The sequence below is a fragment of the Equus asinus genome, chromosome 11, assembly GCF_041296235.1.
Source record: "Equus asinus isolate D_3611 breed Donkey chromosome 11, EquAss-T2T_v2, whole genome shotgun sequence".
In the NCBI taxonomy this organism is placed as follows: domain Eukaryota; kingdom Metazoa; phylum Chordata; class Mammalia; order Perissodactyla; family Equidae; genus Equus; species Equus asinus.
In genome coordinates this window covers 24,611,180-24,636,305 of record NC_091800.1, presented here as the reverse complement: position 1 = coordinate 24,636,305, position 25,126 = coordinate 24,611,180, and positions in this window count along the sequence as shown.

The following is a 25,126-nucleotide window of genomic DNA, read 5'->3' as shown; positions in this document are numbered from 1 at the left end:
TTTTGGATTTTATCATTTATATTAGGTGCTTCCTCAATGTAGGAAAATAAGCTAAGTACTTCATGAGTAGACATCAGTGGAGCCTGATGTGGTTTTGTTTCCACATAGTGTGACTCTTTCTTAATTGAAGGATTTGGTTCTACTCTTAGCCACAGAGCGCTTCATCCCGGCAGACGTCTTAAGTCTGCGTCAGCTGTGTCAGCAGATCTCCCTACGACGGTATCACTCCCCTGGGACTCCAAACAGGGATTTTCCTTCTTTAGATCCCCCTTTTATTTGAGTGCTGGCTACAGGGTTATAACAAGGAGCATATTTCAAAACCATTTTCTCTGTCCCTATCTATTTCTGCAATCTTTATTTCGGTAAATAAAACCCAGCGTCCAAGTCCTATTGTTCCCGGGGTAATTTCGCCTCTCACACGACAGTGTGTTTCTGAACCACTGAGTCAAGGCCTGTTGGGGCGCCCTCAGAGCAAAGAGCAGGGCGAGCTGAAGCAAACATTTTCTTGTGGGGCCTTTCATCTCTGTCCTTCCACAGATAGACCAGATGAAAAGTCGGGAACGCTGCATTCTTCACACAGACCTCAGGCTTTCTGACATCTGGAAAAAGTGGTTTGTTATTTGGACCTTCCAGCAAAATTCTCTTTCAGTTGGAGCCACATAAGACTATACTGCTCACTTATAGTTTGGACGATAGCGACACCTCTCCTTTTACTTGGCAATGCTAAAAGCTGTTTGGATGAAAATGAAAGCCCTTGAAAAAGCATTAGGGAAAGCGCCATGCTCCTGCTGGAAAGGCATGAGAGACTGTTGCTCAGTCTCCTCACTAGAGCTGAAAAAGTCTCTTAGCTCACCTGGGTCCTCTCAGCCCTTTGACCTGGGATCTGAACTACTCTTGATTTTAAGAGTTGGCATCTTTAAGGTTTGGTTCTGGGGTACCAAGAGGAGATGCAGGGAAGCCAGGTCTGCAGAGGAGGGTAACTCAAGATCAAAAGGCTTTTGTTGGCTTTTCAGGGCCTGGGTGATGCAGACCAATTGCTGACCCCACTCAGAATCCCAAGCCATTGGTCAGTCGCTCCCTTCCCTTAGCCTAGAAAGAGTTTTCCGTAGAAGAAGATTTTGTGGATCCCAGGGGGGCTTGGCAAGAGAATGGAAAAGAGAATGGTTGGAAACAGGAGAGAAAAATCATCAAGATGAAAAATGAACAAGATTTATGAAGGCAACCCATCCCTCGCCTGTTGCACAGTATCGCTTCCTGAGATATATTTTCCAGCTCTTCATACAGGCCGGTTTCAAATGAGGCAAATTAGCAGGCTGCCATCACTTTCTTTGAGAAACTGTCAACAGATTAATAGAGCTTCCCAATATAGTAATTCCCCTCCAGTTGAGCCTATATTTTCCATCACATCACTGAATTTATGTTTCCCTTGGAGTAGCCTAAGCCTTTGTTTATGCCCTTTGAGTGCTTGTTTCATATCCACCGCTATCGTATTTCCTTTTAGCAATGTGATCTCTTGGCCAGGTTATATAGATTTAAGCCTTTGGAGTAAATCCTTCCAACTCATAATTATTTTCATGCCGCTCTTCAAATTTCCTCTGTGTATCGTCGTCTTGGGCTTTGGGGCTCTACCCTGTGCAGGGATAATGGTAACCTGGCCGCACTTGGACCCTGGTGCCTGGAGCATGGCTTGGTCCTGCCAGTTTTGTAGTCTCTTTCTGGCTTCCGCTCTTGCTCTATGACAAGTTATTAAACCTCCTGAAGTCCGAAATTTCTTACTGGTGATAAAAGTAATTTTTGCCTCTTCCCTCAATTCTTGGCTATTGAGTTCCTTTTCATACTCCATTAACCTCTACATCCAAGTGGAGGAATCTCATTCTCATAGGAATCTGTCGCCGCTGTGTCTCACAACCCTTTTGGATATGGGGACAAGATTAAGGGCACAGAGAAGATAAGAGAGAGGACAGGCCTTTTGTGATTTTCCCAAAGGGGAAGAGGTGTGAAGACATACAAACTGCCTTGTAGAATATGAACAGAGCTTAATGCAGGTAGAGTGAGAATTTGAGTTGCTTGGAACAAAAGTGTTAACTAAACACAGTGTTTGCATCATAATATACAGTCTCAGGAGACAGGGCATGAGATCACCTCCTCTGCCTCCCATTCGGTCAGTGCCTCATTTGCTCTCATCAACACACGGACTTCTCTTCTGCTACTCTGTTCTTGATCTCTTTCTTTCACCAAACCTCAGTCTTTCTGTACTATTTTTCTCCCATATGTGCTTAAATTTTTTTAATTCATCTGTGTCTTTTGGTTTTATAGAAAGATCTTGAGAAAACCTGAAAGCCATTAAGAAAGGCTGCTTGATTAAGATGCCACCCTTTCCCCCTTCATTTACAAAGCAAAGTTCTTCAAAGCCTGATAGCTATGAATAACATATTTTTAGGTTCCTTGTGGTTTCTTTAATGTCTGACCCTTCTTTGACATCGCGTTTGTGAAAGACAGGGGATATCTCCAGAGATAAAAATTTGATCCGCTGTTTTCAGCCCATGCCAAGTCCCAAATAGTTGACCCTGATATGTCTTGTTAAAGTGAAATGCTTGCCTTCTTTCACTCACATTCCTTGAGAGGAGCATCACTCAAACCTTTCAGTGTCCCCTTCCTGTCCTCTCCCTACCTCCTCCCAGTTCATGGAAACAAAAGTTGCCCTGCATCAAGGAACTCAGCAGTCCTGATCAAGTATCCCCTTTTCCTGCCCTTTGCTGGTGATTTGTCCTCTGTCTCCTCTTCGGTGTGATGACCTGGGCATGAGGCCCTGCCTGGGCCTTGCTCTTGAGAGGGCTTCTCCGGGTTCCCCTCTGCCTGCAGCTGCCCGCACAGGACAGGGTCCACGTGAGCACTCAGAACCTGCACTCCCTCTTCGAGACTGCCCCTAGGTAGCTAGGACCTGGGACCCTTGACGACTGCTCAAACACCCCAAGCCCCCTTCCAGGGCCTTGTGCAATCTGGTGTCTGACAGTGATGACTGGCCAATGGGGCGCTGTGTGGGCAGTCAGGGCAGAGGTTGGAAGCGAGGGCTGGGACGTCAGTCCTCTGTGATGTTGGACAGAACCAGAGGAGGGACAAAAGTAGGATGGGTCACACAGGCTGGGAGCTCAGTGACAGGGTCCAACTTTCCCTAAGCCCCCATGTTCCAGTGTAGAATTCTGAAGAGTCTGTGAATTCTAAATGTGTACGAGGCCTTCCAGGTCTACTTATCAAGATAGAGGAGTAGACACATTTCACAGTTTGTTAGCTTGCAGTATAACTTCTAAATATCTTGATCTATACTAGACGGGTCTCCGTTTATATTCTCTGTCCTAGCCGGCTAGAATGCATGTTAGGAGCAGGCCTGCTTGGGACTGTGGCTTAGAGCAGTCTGATTTTGTTGTTTGGGTGAAAGCTACAGAAAGAGGTGCTTTCTGCTGAATGAAAGGGGAGGCTGGAGGCTGAATCCACCCCCCAGTCTTCCAGGAACCCCTAGAGCTTTTCCATGTAAGTGCTTGCCCCCTCAAGGGAATGTGGCTCTCTGGGGAAAGAGCTGTGATGGTTCCAGAATCTGCCAGCCTCGGGGAGCCAGCATTGGCACATGCTCTCCTAGTGGCACATGAGTTACCTTGCAAAGCTGTCTGGGCAGGGGGGCCTGCTCTATTTTATTACAATCATCACTCAAAGCAAGCCCAACCTGTTACCTTACACCAGTACAGGTCTGGAGGGAGCAAGTCTTCCTTTCTCTATTTTGGCACAGTCTTTCATGCTGTTTGATTTCCAGAGCAACTGTTCATCTCAAGTCATATCGCTTGCATCATTTGTGGAAGGGGTTAAATATCACTGTGTTCTTTTTCCTAAGTGAATGAAAAAGAAACATCTTCAAGATGGTGATTTCCTTTTTAGAACCCCCAAATAATATTATTAAACATTTTCATGCTGATGAAATAAACTTTTCAAAGTAATATGGAAAAAATGATTTCATTTAAACACCTTTTAGCCAAAAAAACATATGCTGCTGGTTAAGCAGTGCAGGAGTGGAGACTTTTGCAGAGCTTGCCTGCACATCTTGAGGTTTGTGGTTCAGCCACCGGCCTCACCAGTGACTTGGGACTCAGCTGGGGTGGAACTCAGCAGGCAGGCAGGCCCGTGTGTCCCCAGAATGCAGGCAGGTTTGCACAGGTGGGCAGGGAAGTGACGGAGTGTGCGTGTGAACGACTGTGCGGACTTCTCTGCAGAAGCAGCCGGCCAAGCTGTGCTGCAGGCTCGCAAGGCTTCAGGTGTCCTGAGGCTGACCGATTTATAACTAACGCGTGCATTGCTGTGTTCAGGCTACCCACAGATTCAGGACCATAAATAACTGCCAAAGAAGAGGACCCTTGTCTCTTCTCTGCAGTTGCTTCAGTCTACCATGTCAGGAAATCTCATCATAAGTAAGCATTTTGCCCAAAACCTTAGCATTAGCTACACTCCTTTGCAAATAAATAAGAGAAAGCAAAACAACACACTCCTTCCAGCAACCCTGGATAGGTCTGTGTGAAAAAAAGTTATGCATTCATTTAATAAATATTTATTGTGAGCCTACTATGTGCAATCAGTCAGGGCAAGAAGTGTGAACCAGCAAGGATCAGAAGAGTGGGCTGAGCCGGGACGAATGGAATGCTGGCTTCTTGCCCTGGTTTTGTAGCATACTGACTCACTGAATAACTGTCTCAGTGAAAGTTACTTACATCCTTGCGCTTCTGTCTCCACCAGCATAGTCCTGCAGTTTAAGAGTGCTCAATGCCTTCCTGCACACACTGGTTGTAAACAACGACAATAAGGCTCAACAAAGTTTAACATAATTTATTTTGTTTAACAGACACTTAGCTCTTACCAAGCACTGTTCTAAGCACTCTACAAATGTTCATTTAATCTTCATGAGAATCCTGTGGGGCAGCGACTATTATTCTCCCCATCTCACACTTGGAGAAACTGAGATCCAGAATAGTTAAGTAACTTGTTCAAGGTCACACAGCTACGAAGTGGTGAAGTTGGGATTGAAACCTAGGCAAGGTGCTCAGTCATCCTAATTTGTCCCGTTCTGATGGGCTCCCCGGGAGGTGGAACTTTCAATGCTAAAACTGGGACAGTCCCAGGACAAATGGAGAGGGTTGGTTGCCCTAGAAGTCCAGCTTCAAAGTCTGTCAGTTGTTAAAACTCACTACTTTTTCCTTAAACTTTCTAGCGTCATTAGCTAAAGGTCAGCTTAATTCAAAGACTCCCATCTGCTTCCTGTTCCTGGTGGAAGGGACACAAGACTGGGAGATGGGTGGCCTGTTGGGGCTCTGGGAAGGGAGAAACCCTTGCATGTTTTGGAGCCGAGACTGAATCCATCAGTCTGTCCCACATCAATGGGTCCAGACCTCTATCGTGTACTTGATCCCAAGAAAAGCCTCTGTGCTGTCCTGCTTTGCTCCTCTCAATTATGGAACAAAGGGGATAATGACTGAATAGATAAATCCCATTGCTATTTGTGGGTTTTGATGCATTTCAAACTGTAATTTTAAATATACAGTACTTGAGACCAGAAGGTGAGTATTTCCAGAGCTAGAGTCAACTCCGGTTGGCATAACAAATTCCTACGGACTGGGTGGCTTAGACAACAAACATTCATTTCTCACAGTTCTGGAGGCTGGGAAGGTGCCGGTAGATCTGCTGTCTGGTGAGACCTGCTTCCTGGTTTGCAGATGGCCATCCTCTTATATCCTCATATGGTGGAGAGCAGAGAGCGGAAGCAAGCTCTCTCAGGTCTCTTCCTATTAAGGTACTAATCTCATCATGAGGGATCCACCCTCTTGACCTCATCTGAACCTAATAACCTCCCAAACACTCCATCTTCATATGCCATCATGAGGATTCAGATTTCAACATATGAATTTTGAGGAGACACAAACATTCAGTCCATAGCTCCTTCCTGCCCCGTCCTCCCCAGTCAGTGCTCGTGAGCAATCTGGGGAAAAGGGCAGTGTGTTCTCTGACCAGACTGCTTGTCCGTTGTGGGCAGACATGTCCACGCTGGACCCCACAGGGCTTCAGGTCCTTGTGGTGGAGGATTTCGCAATCCCAGCCCTCATCCAAGGCACAGGTGCCTTGGTCTGTAGGCTTTGCTGATGCCGTATCATGAGCTACGCCCAGAGGAGTCAGAGTAGAGCAGAATCTCAAATGTCCCAAGAATTGAGTTCAAGTAAACAGTCATCATCTGATCATAACTTCCATAACATGTTCTCAATAGATAACCACCTAATTCCCATTTTCCAAGGTTCTTTTGTGCCACAGAATGCAGGCTCAGGCAACCTTGGGTATGAATCCCAGCTCTTTTACTTACTGTTGCGTGGTTCTGTCTGAACCTTGGTTTGTTTATCTCTAAAATGGGGATATTAATGCCTACCTCCCATGACCAGCTATAATCTGGGCGATGTACCTAGCTTAGTGCTGGGCCATAGTTGCTACTTAATACATGGTGCCGTGAGGTCTCTCAGACTTCCACACAAGTATAATGCCTGATTAACCATTGGTAATCCATAAACACATTTTGTTTAGCAATTAAAAATGTAAATGTTTTTTGTATACTCTGAAAGGTGATATATTTACATAGGACAGATATGTAAGCACATACAGTGAAAAGTCTCCCACTCATAGTTCCTAGACTCCTCCTTGGTCCTCTCTCCAGAAGCAAATGTAGTCATTTCAGTGCCATCTTTGGCCCACATAAGCAAATGCATATATTATTTACTCTTTTTCCCTTCTTTTGTACACAAATGGTTATCTCTCTCTTTTTTTTTAACTTAGTATATCTATCTTGGAGATTATTCAGTACAGAAACTGTGTTTTCATTTATTTATAGCTCTATGGTATTCCATTGTATTGATGGACATGCCTACAATCTCCTATGTATAATTCCTAACTTAAAAAACTCTGAAAACCAAAAATTTCCCTAAGTTTGTGTCAAATACTGACATGAGTTGTATTTCTCCCATTTAGTATGAATATTCATAGTTTCTCTGCAGAAATATTAATGGATTTGATCGCTGCCCGCTGCCCCAGAACACTCCAGGGGTTTTACGTAATATATGCTACATGTACTGTATTAGCTTTCTAAAGTTCGAAAAGTTCTGACATGCAAACCACATCACACCCCAGGGTTTCAGATAAAGAATTGTGGAGCTGTACCATAATCTATTTAACTAGTCCCCTGTTGACCACCAGGTGGATTTTTAAAATACTTTTTGTTATTACAGTGTTGTAGTAAATATCTTTTTACATATGTCATTTCACATGTGTAAAATAATATAGATTGGATAAATTCCTAGAATTGTGATTGCTAGGTCAAAGGATAAATGCATTTGCAATTTTGACAGATTTGGCTAAATTGTCACCCATAGAGATTGTGTATCTTTTCACCCCCATCAGCCTTTTTCTTCATCTTTGGCCAACATGGGATTATTCTTTTTCATCTTTTCTATTTAAGTGCTAGTAAGCATCTTTTCACACTTTGAAGGGCCATATTTTGTTCTTTTTCTGTGAACTGTTTATGTATTTTGCTCATTTTTTACATTGGATTATTGGAGTTTTTTCTTGATTCGTTGGGGTTCTTTATATATATAAAGACAATGAACCCTTTCTGATATAATTTGCCATTTTTTTCTAGATTGTTTTTGTCTTTTGACTTTACTTTTAGTGGCTTTTACTATTCGGGTTTTTATTTGTATATTCATTTGTTTATTTAATCTCTCCCTCCATGAGCAATTTTCCTTCAGAATATGTGCTTTTATTTTGCATTTTGCATAATCTGTTCCAATATTTTTATAAGAAAGGAAAAGAGAAAAGGACATAGAGTGAACAGCTATCCATGTAACTCAGATCTTAGGAGAATCAGGAAAATGATAGGAAACACTGAACATTTTCAAGTCAGCACTTAAACCAAGGGTTTTGTTTTATATTTTTGTATCGATTGTAATAATAGCAATTTTCATCAGTGCATAATAAAAAAATAGAATAAAGTTTAATTTTGAAAATGAATATTTGTCTGAGAAAGCACGACTGCGTGAAGATCCTCTGACAGTGTCTATCACCTGGCCCTTGCTTTCCTTTTTCAAAGCACATTTTGCTTGTGCGTGTGCATGTGTGAGTGTGTTTTGTTTTTAAAATACACTTGCTTCTGTCCTGATTCACCGTGTGTAAAAGTCGTTAAAAAGCAAACTTGACTGGTTATCCACGGATACTAGAAATGTATCAGGCTTTGAAGACTATTTCATTTCCAAAGAAAAGCCAGGTATTTAAAGGACTTCTGTAAATCCTTCACAAGACTTGAGACTTCTGTTTAAATCACTGAATTAACTTTAAACTATTCAAATCAGAACATAAAAATGAAAGTGTGGTTAACCACCTGACATTTTAGCAATATTGTTACACATACCATTGTAAGAACATAAAGCTGAAACTTAAGAGAGAATAGATCCTAAAATTCACACACCGAGGGGCCTCTTTCATTAGGGCTGTGTTTGCTGTCTGCTCATCTTTTCATTCCACTTGCGAATGCTTAGGGCTCACGTAGCCATTTCTCTTTCACTTTATACCCGTGGTTAATTTTCAAGCAAGAGGGCCCGAGGGGCGAGGCCCGAGAAGGCCTGGGGGCCGTCAGGAAGGGGCCCTGCAGCCGGCAGGCCCTGTTTATCCACAGCGCAGGTGCAGCGAGGGTGGGGGGCAGGCTGAGCCCCTGGGGCTTCCCTGATCAATCATCCCACCTGGGCCACTGGGGGGTCCCCTCGGGGCTGCCGCACACAAGTGCAGCCTTTCTCTGTGACATCCCAAACAGGCCGAGGGGCCAGAGTTCACGGAGAGCAAAGCTTTTACTACTTGTCTGTTTTTAAAATTTAGTCCAGAAGTTAAATTAGGGATAGGGTCCCAAATGGTAAAAATCTAAATAGTCTCTCTTTCCTCCCCCCTCTCCCCTCTCCCTAGAGCTGTTCTGACAGTACCTTCGATTTCCTGCCTTAAGCCTCCCCACTCCACTTGAGGAGGTCTCTGTTGTTTTTTCCCTCCTGTGAAACTCCTGCTTAGCTTCCAGCCTTTGGAGGAAGTGCTTAGTATTTTCAGCAGCAAAAACCTGTCTTTGCAAGTTTCAGAACTAGAACCTTTTTTTTAGGAAGAAAGATGGTGAGACCATAGCCTATCCTGAAGCTGACAGCCTCTGCTTAGACAGATGTTGAAGAGGAAGAGGCGAGGAACTATGCATATACTTCAGGAACTAAGTGTGCTCCGAAAAATTGTTCATTGTACTCTTCTTCAGGGCAAAATGCTGTATTAAGCATGGGGCAAGGAGAGAAAGAAGTAGAGTTGCAGCTCCTAGACTTCAGCTTACAATCTAGTTTGAAAAATAAAATAAAGGCACATTAAAACAGGGAACAATGAATCAGTTAACTCATGGTTTGAATCCTAGCACTGCCAGTTAATCGCTGTGTGACCTTGGCAAATTGCTTAACCTCTCTGAGCTTCTATCAGTACAATGGGCGTAATGATAGCATCTACCTCACAGGATTGCCCTGAGGATTCAATGGGCTAATATATGTAAAGTGTTTATCACTGGCCTTGACCTTCAGCAAGCCTCAGTGAGTGTGAATTTTCCTTGGTACAGACTGAGGACATGCCGAAAGAGTAGAGGAGACAATAGGACTTCCAGAAGTTCAGAAAAGGACAAGGCCCCCATGGATGGGATGATCAGAGAGAAATCTTCACGAGAGAAGGAAGATTTGGCCTGGGCCAAACAAGAAGAGCTCTGCTATTATCACTTTATACACTGAGGGGCTGGGGTCCTCCAAATAAGACTTTGTTTGAAGTAAGACTTCTGTTTCTTAAAAACATTGAAAACCAGTGACTCAATGAAAGGTTGGTAAGACAAAAACAGTGTCTGAAAAGAAAATTTATATTCTCTAATATTTACTTGTTTGAGGAGTCATTCAATAAACATTTACTGAGCACCTGCTGTGTGCTAGGTGAGGGGAGGACGTAAAGATAACTGATATAGCTCCTGCTCCCAGTTTCTGCTCCCGAGGCAGGCAGAGCAGGACAGACAGCCCATATGACTTAAATGATAGCCCCATGAGCAAAGAACTACGAGGGCCATCACATTTGCTGGGGTACAATGGAAAGGTCCAGATTGAAGGATCTGAAAAGGTTTCATTGTTAGAAGTGACGGGTGAACCACGCGGCTGAGCCATGCATGCTGCCTCTTTATGTTTGAGAATAGTGAGGGGTGCCTTGCCCCCTCCAAAGATACACTTGGGGATGCTCCCTTCTGTAGAGGAGTTAAGGCAGGTGGTGTGCGGAAGGAAGAGGGTAAAGCCTGAACTCAGGCACTGGGACCCCAAGTGTAAGCAGGGGAGCAGTAGCTACGCCCAAGCAGAGACTTGCCCAGAGTCTACACCTGCAAAGGTGAAAGTTCATTTAGGCCATGACTGAGTAGGAAAGCAGGGCAGGGCCCTTCAAGAAGACTTGCATTAGTGACTATTTTCCCGAATGGCTCTGACTTAGCTGTTTCTGCTTCTGCTTTCCTCTTTCTGATTTAACAACCTTTTCTTGAGTACTTGTGCTAGAACAGTCGTTTGTGGCTATAGAAACGTCTGAATGCAGGATCAGAGTATCCACTGATCAGGTGAGGGGACGCAACAATGTGAACGAAATTAGGCTCACCTAGTTCCATTTAAGGATCCCGAAATTTTCAATTTCATATAGCTACAGAAGGGCACGACCAGTATATCTTTGGAGCCCCAGGATACCTTGTGGAGAATGGATGCATAAAAATGTTTGTACTATGGAATGAAATGAAGCCAAATGGGGCATAGCTTCATAATTAAATTTACAGATGAAACCTGATAGAGATAGGATCTGGGAACACCAGTGACAATTGAGAAACTGCCCCAAAGGGATGGAGGGGAAAGGGACTAGCTGTATGGGCAGGAAATAACAACTCAAGGTTTGACCTTCAACAATGGGAGGGTAATTCACCTAGGGTGACATAATTGAAAACACAGATATTCAGCCTAGAAAGGCATGCTGAAATCTAAGACGTCGATAAGGGTTTGGGGTGACTAAGTAGCAAATCGGACTGCAGATTAAACCAGGACAAGGCTGCAAAAACTGAACTGCACTGAGGGGTCTGTCAGGCTTGAAGCCCTGCTTGGTTCCACCGGGGACTGGTTCAGGCTATGGAAAGGCTGGGATATCATAAGGTAGGAAGCAGGGGCTTCCTAAGATCAGCATCGCCCTTCACAAATGCACAGAGGAAGGCGGACGAGAACGAATATCTGGGAGGCTATTGATTGGTGAGGGTCTGAGTGTGATGGAGATGATGAATCTCTTGGCTTGAATAAAGTGGGGAACAACGTATTTGTCCCATATGAAGGCTGTGTTGGGATGAGGAGGGGTAGGGAAGCTTCAGAGAGGAGGCTGGGGAGCTGATGTAGGTGAAGAGGAAATTGATCAGGAAAGGCTCTTTTTAGCATTTAGCCCAGAACATGGCACATGGCGCCCAATCAGAGTTCTTAAATGAATTCGGGTTAACTGCAACCAATGCCCTGCTCCTAGGGGTAAATAATACTGAGGGCTCCTCAGTGGGGGGTGTGGTCCCACTAGTGATCCTGGGCTTCTCCTGGTGGTCCCAAGCTGGCATATTGTATATTTTTTTTTAACAGTTTCACAGTGTCTAAGTCTTTTGCTTTGGGCATGAATTAACTTTTTAGAGTTTTATGTGTTTTCATTGTTTCATAAAAGTAGCCTCATTCTTTTTTTTTTTTTTTTTGGTAAGCAAGAGTGTAGAAATGAAATAGGGTCTTTGAGCCCATTTTAACTGCCCACAGGTCAAAACAATTTGAGAACCAACACTGTAGAATGTGCTAATAATCCAACTTAGTATTTAGCTAATTCAGTATTTTCCTCCCAGTTACGCAGGCACAAAAGGGTTGTTCCATTTCTGTCCCCTCCCTTTGCCAGTCACGTTGGTGATCAGTCACTGGCTTCTACCTCCTTAAACACCTGTGCAGCTGCCCCCTCTCTACAGCCCCATGGCACTGGCCTGCTTCACCAGAGGAAGAAGAGTGGCTTCACCCTTGCTCGCCCCATCTCCTCTTCTGTACCCCATCCTCCACCGTTCTGACTCTGGGCTTAGACTGGGTCACTCTCCTTCTCACAAATCTTCAATGACTTCTCGTTGCTTTTTTTAGGTATTCTCAGATGCTTCCATCACTAACCACTCCTACCTCTGCAGCTGCCTCATCTCTCCACCTCTGGTACCCGAGATGACCCCTCCCTCCCCAGGTCCTGGGCGGTCCCCATAGATGTCTTTTCGCCATGCTTCCTTCTCCCTATCAGATCTTCCCCATCCCACCACTTCCCTCCCGCTCCTGTCTCCTCAGGTCTAGACACTGCTAATCTTTCAAGGCACAGCTTAAATACATGTCTTCCCTACTTCCTCCAGATTGAGGCTCTCTCTCCCTCCCCTGAGCTCCCGTGACACTTGCACCTGATCTGACCATCTCACGGGGGACAGACGGACCAGAGCCGCTGTGTTGGTGTGTTCAAAGCACGTGCTTTAGAGTTCAAAACCTGGCTCTGTCACTTACTAACCATGTAACCTCTTGGAGCTCGAGCTTCCCTGTGGGTGACATGCTTGGCAAGGTGGCTGTGATGATCAGCAATAATGCCCTTGAGTTGCATGGCACAGGACAAGGGATCAATAAATGATAGCTATTATTACTACATACTAATGTAAAAATAAAAATTATAGGTTATTATATTTATACATGTTCCTGTCTTATCTTAAGCCTTATTCTGGGTGTTCCTTCCAGGCAGAGCTTTGACTAACTCATCTTTGTACCTTCTACAGCACCTAGCATGTCACCTCCCATCAACAGGGTCCTCAAAGGGTGCTTGTTGATGGCATCCGTGACTGAATAAACAGGAAACTAATCAATGGCACCATATGGAATGCTCTCTTGAGGCACTCCTCTTGTCATTTGACTCAGCCTGACCTTTGCAGCTAAACTAAAGTGACTGCAAATTTCAGGCATTGACAGGCATGCTGGTGGAGGCACAAGGCACGCTGAGGAGCAGGTTGTAACCTCAGGGGTTTGCCCACTTGGGTTATACAGAGAACTAATTCACTTCCATGCCTTATTTCCTCCCTTTATTTGTCTAATCCGAATCCACCCAGCAGCCAACACATGTAACAGAGCCCTGGAAATGGAGGCAGGTTTCCTTTTTGGGGTCCCCCGGGAGCTTCACTACCACAGCCATTATTAACTGGCTGGAAACAATTTAGCATCTGGCTCCCAAGAGGTAGAAATGTATAGAATAGGGAAAGTGGTGAAAGTACATCCCATCCTGTCGTTTAAACAATTTTCTGGCTCTGAAAGGAAAGAATCTAAACAAATTTTTCCAAGAAAATGTGAATGTAGTCATTTTTCTTGAAAGAGCCCAAGGTTTTTAGTCTTTTGATAACAGAGACTGAGTGTAAAGGGGAGAGGTCGTTTCAGAGAACAAAGTCTGTCTGGGAGAATTTTGAGGGAGACTTTCTTTCTCAAGTGGCTTTTTCCCACCTCCTTTCCTTCTCAGGAACTCTCATGCCCTCTGCTACCACCCTTGGAACTTAGTTCTTGTTTTCTCCCCTGGGCCACGTGTGCCCTGGCGTGACTGCTCTGGGCCCATTCTCCTGGAGCTGGGTCCTATAGTCTGACCCTTTCCACTTCTCCTCTTTCCTCACTTTCACCCTCCATCTGCTCCAAAACTAGTCTGAGGTGCTCACCCGATCCGTGAAGCTCTATGTGCTTCTTAATGAGACCTTCCGTTGAGAAGGTTTTGTAATTCCAGAAAGTACTTCAAATGGTGGAAAGATTTGGGCCGCATCTGATCTACCTACGTTCAGTGCCAGCCCTGGAAACTAGAGATGTTTTTATGTATTTACCATTTTCTTTCAAGTAATCTTTTCCTAACCTGCCAGGAAAGAGTTAACACAAAAGCTAAACTGAGTGATCATACCTGAAAATTTGTCTTGGGGCATTTTCATAAAAGTGACACTGCATTTCAAGGTCATACTAGAGAAATGGTCTGCTTTCAAGTAAAATTATTTCGTACTGGTTTGTAGGTACAATTTGAAGATTTTAAGCCTTGGACAAAAGAATTAAGGCCCAACTCGCTTCCTCCACTCATGTTGAAGCATTTCTGAGCTTAAACATTTCCCAAAGTTCTGCACAAAATCAGAAAAAGTCTGTTGTTGGTACTGAAGAGGAAAAGATCGCTGCTCAGGAGTTGATCTCAAGCTTCACACAGAGCAAAAGGCCTAGTGTGGGGCAAATGTTTTAGTTGTCAGGATTCTGAAGCCTTTCAAACTAAGACTCCAAGATAAAACAAGGTCGGGGTGCGAGATAGTTTAAATAAAGAGAAGACAATGCTAAGTAAGTAAAGCAGAAACTCAGGAACCAAATTGAAACAAGAATGGTCAAAACAATCAGAAGAAGGACTTATTGAAATAGGGAAACTAAAAAACTAAAAAACAACTGACAATGTGGAAAGGAATCCTACTGGAGGAAAACCCCTATTTCAGAGAAAACCTAAGCTATGCTACATTCTACCTATGGTCCTGAGATGAAAAGTGAAGTTGGCATCCCAGAAAGATACAATGTATGGCATCTGAGATGGCAGGAGTTAGTTTCCCTGGCAACAATAGTTCACTGGTCTAGGCTTCTTCCTTCTTTACTCACTGAGAGCAAAATTATGCCAGTTTTGGTTTCTTATGTCACTTGGGTTTGTATCTACAATAGGCCCCAAATCTTTCTTCTTAGAATCTTGAGGCAAGATCTTGGTGCTTATGGTTAAGGTCCTTGTGACAGAATCCAGGGAGGGAAGATGTCTCTCCAAATTCATATTCTATTGTTAAAGAATCCTATGGAGGACCTTGTAGATTAGTATTGTTTACTTTCTATTTTATTGATGAAAAACCTGAGAGCCATGGAGTCTATGCTATTTCTCAAGGTCTTACTTGTACACCACTCTGCATATATTAATTGCTGTAATAGGTTTAAATATTGGTCTAGGACAATCAAAAATATTGTGTTAATGAATGTCCCTAAATCTATGTGACAACATGTTAAGTGAAAAAAAAAAGCTGGATATAATAGTGTATTCCAATGAAGTTAAGTGTATGTTAAATGCAGAGAAAAAAGACTGAAAGGAAATACCCGTAAAGATTAACAGTGGTATTCTCTGAGAGGTGGGTTTATGGGAAATTATTATTTTTCTTTGTTCTCTTTTCCAAATTTTCTACAGTGAATGTGTATTACTTTTTTAATGAGAAAAAAGAAGCATTAGCAACTTGGAAAAATATATTTTACGAAGGAATGAAGTTGTACATGGATATTATCAACCCAAAATGGTGGAAGACAACCAAAGGAGGCTATGGAGGCCACCTGAGAATCAGTGAAAACCAATGCCTCCCAGGGGAATCAACACAGACTATTTCAAGGAATCTGTGTGAGCGTGTCCAGGCCTGGTAGGAAAGGAAAGAGTTTCAACCAGGCATTTGAGCCACTCACATATACCGCAGAGACAGGGGCTTCAAGACCCAAAGTATGAAAGGCCAGGGAGGACAGCCTCTGAGGATGAGGATGCTATTGTAAGATGCGTGTGTGTGAAAATGAAAGTGGTAAGAGCTGCAAGTCTTCCCTCCACCTCCTTAGGTTCAGGGCTGGCCCCACCAATGCATCACTGGGTGCTCACATCTGCTTGAGTATGCACAGTACGGTGAAACTGGATAAAATCTATACTCTGTGCTAGGTGTAATTTCATTAGCTCTCCTTCCCTCTCAAAGCAATTCTACCTTGGTGTCTTGGTCAAAGTCACACAGTTGGGAGACAGTAGAGTCAGGACTTGAAGGAAGCCTCCCAACAGCTAGTTCCACTCCTTTCCATCACTGCGTGTGCCCTCTCTTTTAAGTCATTTGATTTACTGCATGTGAATTTTGTGCCTAAAAGCAAATTATGTATTCTCAGATGCAAATTCTGTCTTAAATATAGATAGAGTAGGATTAGGTGGGGTGATAAAAGCCCAGAAAGTCCATTGACCCCAAAATCTCTCTTTCATGTGAGAATCCAAATGCCTGAAAATTTACCTAAGGAAACAACTCATTCCTTTGGGCTAAAACTCTGGGTTTCCTGGATTTCTTTGTGTTAAGACCATATGGCAGAATTACTGGACAAGTAATAATACTCCTGCGGTCTCATCTGGGCCATTACGTGCCGTTGAGCAGGTGGCGCAAACTCTTTGAGCCTCTGTTTCGTCATCAGTAAGGACTCACCGATAATTCTTAGTCATCAGACTTTAAGTGGAAATTAGTTCATCAGATTTTTCCTGCAGCATGACTGCTGCAGAAGGAAGCAGCTTTGGAGGTTTTTATAGGGAAAGATTACAAGGGGCGCTCTGGAGCATGGCCGCTCTCCACTGGGTGCAGATTCACGAGGGAGATTGGAGAGGGCAGCCCTCGGAGCTGGGGGGTCCAGAAGAGATGGGAGGGCCCCACATGGAAATTCAGAACAGACCATGTTTGTGCTGCACTTGTCACCACGAGGACAGCAAGACTGTCTTCCTTGTCCTCCCCTTAACACCCAGCACATAGTGTGCACTCAACAAATGTCCGTTCCTTCTGCCCAGAGCAATCCTCTCCACTAGAAAATCTTAACTCTGGTAGACCTCCTCACAGCAATTACCTTGGGCCTAACTACGGGGGTGGAGGAGCATGTGGATCAAACCCAACCCTGAAGTTGAGGGGATGTTGATGGGTTCCCTCTCCTCTCTCTCTGAGGACACCCCTCATCCCACCTGTTTGAACTGCTCTTTCTTCTTTAGTCCAGTACTTTCTTACTTTGTCCTTTTCTAGTCTGTTCCATGAGGAGAGTCCACACTCACAATCACACGTGGACTGATTCAGGCTTACACAGCCCTTCTGTACCTGCTGGTAACACGGTCACTGGGCTTGGTTGGGCTCCCCTCCTGTGCTGGAGCTAAATTTGCCAGTAGCTTGAAGAGGAGCAGCCAGACCTGAGATAATGCAGAAGCTGGATAATTAGCCTCCAGGTAATCAAGGATTGCCTGTCTCAGCGGGACTCTCATATTCTGGAGTGAAGAAGGTTTTTACCCAGAGAATCAGAACCTCCCAAGAAACACATGATTATCAATTAGTGATTTAGGCCAAGGTGGGGCCTATTTCCTTCCGCTGGAGCTGAATTTTTATATTATAGAAAGTATTCAAAAACTGCCTTTCTTAAAAAGTTTAGTTCCCTGTGTTCTAAGATGGGGAAAAATAAAAAACAAACAAAAATCTCTCCCATTTGTAAAAAGAGGTCCAGGTATTGTTCCATGTGACTAGAAATGAGACTAACGGTGAGGGCTTTGTTCATCATGGTGCAGCAGCTGTTATGCTCATTTGTTAGTATTTCTCCTCTCATGGTGATTTTCTGACAATCTTGGTTAAAGAAAAAGTCCAGCTGTGTGATCAGTTTTCTAAAACTTGAAAGTTCAGACTTGCTATATATACATTTTAAAAGTCTTCAAATCATTAGGTAAAAGTGTGCATATTGTATTTTACATTTTCTTAAGTGTTCATTGCAGAAATTTTGAGTAATTATAAAAATTATTTTTGTAGTATAACTATGTTCATATATATATATCACAAATTTGGATTTAAATTTTATACAGTTTTGTATCTGTTTTTTACAAAATATAATATAATGAGTATTTCCCTTTTTCAATAGATATTCTTCTAAGCTTGCATTTTATGGCCATGCCACATTTTATTGTATAGCTACAACATAATGTATTTAATCATTATTTAATCTAACCCCATTGGATTGTCTAATTTTTTTTAATCTATTGTAAATAAAGCCACAATGACTATCTCAGTGTGTATTTCTTTGTCTCTGGTTCAAAAGAATAATTGGAGGTTACCTCAACCATAGATTTCGCCAGGCGAATCGATATGAACAGATTTTCCGTTGCTATTTGCCAGCTGCCATCTTCTTTTACATATCCCTAAGATGTCCACTGCTGCCAGGATGCTCCACCATAATTCTCTCTGGATATCTCAGTAAATTAGGACTGGATGCCAACTATGGTGGCGCTGGGGGCGCTGCAGCAAATGGAAGAGGAAGAAGGAGGGATGTGAGCCAACATTTGTGTTTCAAATAAGAGCAGCAGCTACTTCAAGTTCTCCCTGTAACTGAGACTCTTATCTTACCCATTTAAAGAGTTGAGCCCCATAACTAATGCAAGGCACTTTAATTATTAGTATTGGAGTATAGAAAATGTCTATGTTCTTTATTTCGTTTGCTATCTTAGCAATCTCTACCATTTTGCAACTGGTTCCAAATGGTGTCCAAATCTCTGGCATTTTGCGTTTCACTGGTGGAACACAAGTGGAAATGAAGATGATATCAGCAGTGATAGGATGGAATGAACTTTTCGTCCAGCTGAAAAATCACCCTGAGCTACTGAAATATAACAGCATACATCATAGTCAAGTTGTCAAAGGGGGATATTTCACAGCTATGACCTCACAACCATAAAACATAAGCCATGTAATGTGTAAGGAAACCCGAGACAAATTTTCCAGAGTTTTTTTTTTTGCTAATAAGATTACCATATGGAAAATACCTTTAACTGGTTATAATAATCTAATTAAAAGAATACTTGGAAATTGTATAGACTTTTCCATTTTCAAGGGCTTAAATTTTGTATTTATTATTTATGGCAGCACAAAGCGCTCTTATCTGTTATCTCCATATCACATGCTCAGCCCCAGAGTGTCCAGGTAAGGGACCTGAGTCTTTTCACACCTTTGATTTTGAGATTCCAACCCAGCCTGCCTCAGTCCTCATTACTAACTGGACCACAGCAGCAGGTAGGTTCTGGAGAGTTAACTCCCAGCTGACAGCAGAGATTTGCCAGCAGCTGTCAACGTCAGTCTGTGACAGGCTTTAACAAAAACTATCCTTTTGACCTTTCCCCACACAGAACTCACATCCAACTTGAACAATTCATCAAGGACTTTTGATGGCAGCTCTGCAAGTTTCTGGGGTTATTTTAGAAATCCCATTGTTCCCTTTTATTTATGTCTTTGCTTTTCTTCAGAGTAAATTTGATGACATTTTTTTCTTCTTTGCATCTTGGTTTTCTTATTTATGATTAAGAAGGCTTATGGCAAAATCAACAGTGCTGAAATCATTTGGAAATTTACACAAACCCTCTCTCTGATGATTGTCTGTACTCCCTCTACTCCTGTATTGGGACTGTCTGTACGTTTTCTTCCCTATTAGGAAAAGCATAAACTGATTTAGGTGACCACTAGGGAGGAGGGGCAAGGATGAACATTATCTAGAAATTGTTGTACAAGAAATGTCAAAACTTCAGTGAAAGTTTCAATTTTCAATGGGCGTGTTGTTTCCACCTAAGGGGTTGACGTGTAAATGTTTGCTGGTGACATGCTGTCTTTGAGAGTAGATCATCTCCACTCCAAACCTTGTGAGAAGTCTGATGCCACACCAAGATATCTACAAATGTCCGAGGGGTGTACATCTCCCGATCACATTCGACTCCAACTTCCCATCTTCCCTGTATCTTGTTCTCTGTCTTATGGTTGTTGCTTAGTCTTTACCATTTCCATTGATTCCCACATAGAATGTAGCCCTTTTCCATGATTGCTTCCCAAAACAAAAACTCACAAAGAAATTATTTATATAAGACTTTCCAGAAGATTTGGGGAACTGGAGGGGGATTATATTGCAGCAATGACTGGCATTCCTGGTGTTGAAAGTCCCCTGGCTCCTTTATCTCTCTTCTCAATCTTTCTCTTTGCTCTCTCAAGTTGTTTCTCAGATGCTCCACCTACTGCTGCCCAGCAACTTCTCCCATTTTGTTATGCAGGGCCATTGGCTTCCCTCCAATTGTTCCCCAGATAGTGGTGGGCCAGATGGATCTCTTGGTGAACTAAACGATTTCACTGAAGCTTTGGCATTTCTTGTACAACAACCTCTAGATAATGTTCATCCTTGTCCCCAGTCTTTCTCTCTACAGAAGGGGGTAAGAGTTGATTACCAGGACAGAGCTCTGTTCCCGCTTAATCAGGAAGCTCATTTCATGAGAGTCAACACCGATGACCTACTAAGTATTTGCTCCATGAATTTTGCTTTGCCTTTTAGAATTTTTGTCTCTGTCCCCCATAATTTGTTCTTCCATTAGTCCAGTCCCTCATAGATAAAATTCCTTAAATATTGAGCCAAAATCCCTTTCCAGATTAGTAGACATGAGTATCCTCAGTAGATGCATTGGAGGCTGAGCTGGATACACTGGTGCAGAGTAAATCACTGCTCAGCTCCCCAGGGGAGATCTCATCAGTTCAGCGACAAAGTGATTGATGGAGTCAGACAGGAAAACGTGCATTTTTGTTGTCCAGCAAAATAATACATAAAAATACATCACTTTTTAATGGACCCTGTAGGGGAGGTGAACAATTCAATCTGGATAACATGCGAAAGCAGCAAACTCTTATATGTAATCATGAAGTTATTGCTTTCGAAAATGATCTATTGTCCTGCTTTTACCACCAAATTGAAAAGGAACAAAGACAAGCTCTGTGAGCTCTTGCTGGAGTTTGGGAAGAGTGGGAAGGAGGAGGAAACTGAGATGCCTAGAGACACCTCACCTACAGAAAAAGCACAGCAGTGCTTTAACATCCCTGTAGTTATTGCTAACATTTCCTGAGCCCTTACTCTGGGCTCCACATCAATATCTCATTGAAGCTCAAATCAGCCCCTGAAGGAGGCTCTGTATTTATCTACCACAGAGGGTTCTGTAACTGGTGCCTGAGGTCACCCAGGGCAAAGCCTAACACCAGAGCTTGTGCCCTTAACATTATATTACGTCCCTGGAAGGTCCAGGAGGGAATTTTCTTTCCCCACATAGATGTACGTAAGGAGTCCAGTGATTGTAACCATTAGGATCCCTTTTATGGACCACAGGGCATCCTCTTTTCTTACAAGGATATACACAGAAGTGCTGTGAAAAGGTGAAGCATTAGATAGCTATTATTGCTGTTACTACTCTTACCATTATGCCATTTAGTGTGTCATTTAGTGTCATAATAGTGCATTCCTATTTAGGTAGGGAAAGAAGGTATTATTCAGCCCATTTTACAGATGATGAAAGTGAACATTCCAGAGGCAATTGCATCATAAAAACAATGGATCTTTGGAGTAATTCAGACCTTTATTCATATACTGGTTCCATCATTAACTGACTGTGGTGCCTTGGGCAAGTTATGTACCCTTCATAGGGCTCATTTTTTCATGTGTAAAGGAGGAACATTCGCTATAAGGCTGTTTTAAGCATTAGAGATAATGAATGTAAAGCATCTGGCCCAGTGTCAGGCACACAGTGGACTTGCCCAAAAGATGCAGTGTTTTCTTTCTCTTGGATGTGAGGAAAAGTGAGATCCCTCATTTCCTATTCTAACCAACTGAACATAACGCTGAACCTTAGTCATGCACGTATGTAGGACAGCATGCTAGAGGGAATGGGTGGTACCTCTGAGACAACCACCAAAAATAAGTTTCTAGGAAAACTCACGTCAGGTGGGAGTCCAAGTCACCATATGCCCTGGATCCTGGGATACCAGCAACAATAGCATCTTGCCTTCACAAAGCACATCCTGTTTTGCAAAGCACTTTCAAACAGAGTATCTCACTTCATGGTCAGAACAAGCCCGTGCAGTATGCCAGGCAGTATGCCTACCTGACACAGACAGAACAGGGATAAGTATAAGTGGAATAATATCTACAAATGCTAGATTCTTTGGTAAATACTGCTAAATCATCCAGTAGGTTGAAAATTGGCACAACTACCACAAAATAGCTCAGAGTTAGAAACCAGACTTATAGGTTAAGATGCTCCATTTGGCAGATAAGTCACCAAACCTTCATTTTGTGCTACATGGATGATGTAAGTATAAATATGAATACATCAAGAGTACATATTGACTATTCCTGTGAATTCAGCATTCAATACATGTTTTTGAATTTCTGAAGTTGATTCAAAATATTTACTGGGCATCCCCTTTGTGCAAGACAGTGTCAAGTACTTGGGACACAACACCTTCAATGAGCTCCCAGACTCATGGAGCAGCATACAGGATGGTTAAGGCTATCCTACCACCATCATCAAGGGAGGAGTGATGAAGGCTGCCTGAGGGATCCAGGGAAAGTCTCACTCTGGAGCTGACCAATGAACTGGAGGGACTTGAGGGGTCAGGAAGGAGCTCACCCATGAACTTGAGGGAATGGAGAGAGGTCAGGAAGGAGCACGTCTAATGGAAGGGACTAGCTCTGGCTCTTCCAGTCTCACCTATAAATGACCAGTCTCAATGTCCATCAACATGAGAAATGAAACTTGCCACTGCCCATCCCCATGCATCCCAAGTCAGAAAATGGATCACTAGGTCTCTGTGGTTATGCACTAATGCCTGGGGCACCATTCATTTCTCTGCTTGGAATGTTCTTTACTATCACTAGCCATTCTTTTGAGTCACTTTGACTTCTCACTTCTCCCTAAAAGCCAAGCTGAAACGTGAGCCATGAAGTGAATTCTTCCTGCACTGACTCTCCAGTGCAGCTTTTACTGCTTCTTCCTCTTCCTATGCAGTGGTAGGGCTCTAGACCTCGACTATAGCACCCCCTGGCGTGTGCCTCCTCTACAAGACTGTGCACACCTTGAAGACAGGATTTTATTCATACCTGCTTCCCCAAAGCTTAGGAGAGTGCCTGGCACAGAGCAAGTACCCAACAGATGCTCATGGAAAGCATAAATGAATGCAGACAATGGAGATTTCCTGCCAGCTCCAAATAGACCTTGGCAACCTCAGCATGTTGATTGGGAGAGGATTTTCATTGGCTTAAGGGCCTATTACCACATTTGGGAACTTGAACAAATTTGAAAACTGGGATAATTTGTTTAAAGTGTCGGCCCATGGGCCTTTTTATTGCCCCTCTTTGGCTTTCTGGAAGAAGCTAAGGTTCAAAGACATGACTTGATTTGCCTAAAGTCAGTTTGCACAAGGCTGTATGCCAGGTGCTTAGGACACTTTCATGATTTCTAGAAGGTTGGAGCAGAGTCAGCACTGGGACCCAGATCTCTTGAAGGGCCAAGGCTTTCCTTCCTGACTCAGCACTCCTCCTTCTAAAAGCTTGCTGCAAGTGTAAATACACACCACGTTTTGAAGACAAAGAATATAAAAGAGTGGGAAATGGTTTATTAATATTTTTATATTCTTTATATGTCAAAAATATTTTGGATATATTGGATTAAATAAAATATCTTATTAAAATTTATCTCACTGATTTATTTTGGCTTTTTTGATGTGGTTACCAGGAAATTTAAAATGGCATATGTGACTCACATCTTATTTTATTGGAACACTGCTGCTTTATAGTATTCAACATAAGTAGGTTTATTCTCATTTATAGAAGCAACAAAACCACTCTCCAAAATACGATCGTATCTAATTTTAGAGGAAGAGAAAGGCTACGAGTTAGAAAATAATTGTAATGGTGATATTAATAATAAATTACAGCAGCAATAGCCAGTGTTTGCTGAGAGCTTGTTGGTACCGCGCATGGTACCAAACCCTCCGTGTGTATTAACACATTGAAAATTCATGATAACCATGGAGTGAGTACTATAGATCTCCTCACTATTCAGACAAACCAACCGAGGTAGAGGCAGAAATGGTAAGTCATTGCTCATGGTGCTGCAGAGCTGGGATTCAAACCCGCGCCATTTGGCTCCAGAGCCCAAGTCCTTAACGAATGTTGCTGTGACTGGGACTCACCTTGCAGAATCAAATGCCTCATGAGGCTCTGAAAACTTGGCCAGTGAGAGAGACTCTCACTTCAAAGGAGCCTTTGTCTCGTGTGATATTGTTCCGACTGGCCCATGAAGCCTTTTTGGCTCACGGTTGAGAAAAGTCAATGTTCGCTGTTAATATAGCATTGACTCCAGGGCCAACCACAATGGCCTCCAAGAGGTCGGAACAGGCCCTGGGCATCTCCTCACATGTCCCAGGGAGACAGGATTATAAATCTCCCAATTCAGTGAACCACACAGTTACCACCCATCGTTCAGGGAAGAGGAGAGGAGAAAAAATGGAGAAGAGGGAGAGAATATTCCTCTCTCCTGGTTGATGGAAAAATTTAGATAACACATGTGAAAGCACTAAGCACAGTGCCTACAGTAAATTAATTACTTAATAAATATCTGTTCCTTTCCTTTCTGTTTTCCTCACTAAAATCTAAAATTTAGGGCCCTCTATTAACTTTAGTAAACATTACATGACTCAAATGCTTTAATTCTCAAATACAAACAGAACATTCATGCATATGCTAAGGGTCTAGTTGAATCTCCCCCAAATCAGGTAAGGATTCGTACACTCTGACTCTGTAAGAATTGCTGTGCCTTTTCTCAAATACGTTGTTGCTATAAGGAATGTCATCATCTTCACAATTCCCCACATTAAAAAATCGTCTTTATGTTTTTTTCTCCTGATTCCCGTCTGCTACTTTTTTTCAGGAGTAATTTGAAGCAAATCTCAGACACGTGTATGTTTCACTTATAAATAGTTCATTATGTATGGCTAACAGATAAGGACTTAAAAAAATAACCACAATACCATTATCTCACCTAGAAAATGAATAATAATCCCTTGCTATAATCCAATACCCATTTTCAAGTTTCTCTAACTGTCTCAAAATGCCTTTCTAGAGTTGGTTTGCATAGATTATGTTTCCTTTTAAATTCTATTTCTCTTGTTCTCTCTCTTTCCTTCCCTATTCTAGAAAATACTTGAAGAATCTTTCAAAGATACTTATGGGACAGTGAAACAAATTAATTCCAAAGAAAGCGAGAAAATATGGCAAAGGGTGAAGACAAGTAGAAAAGACAGATAGAAGCAAGATTGGGTGAGGACTCAAAA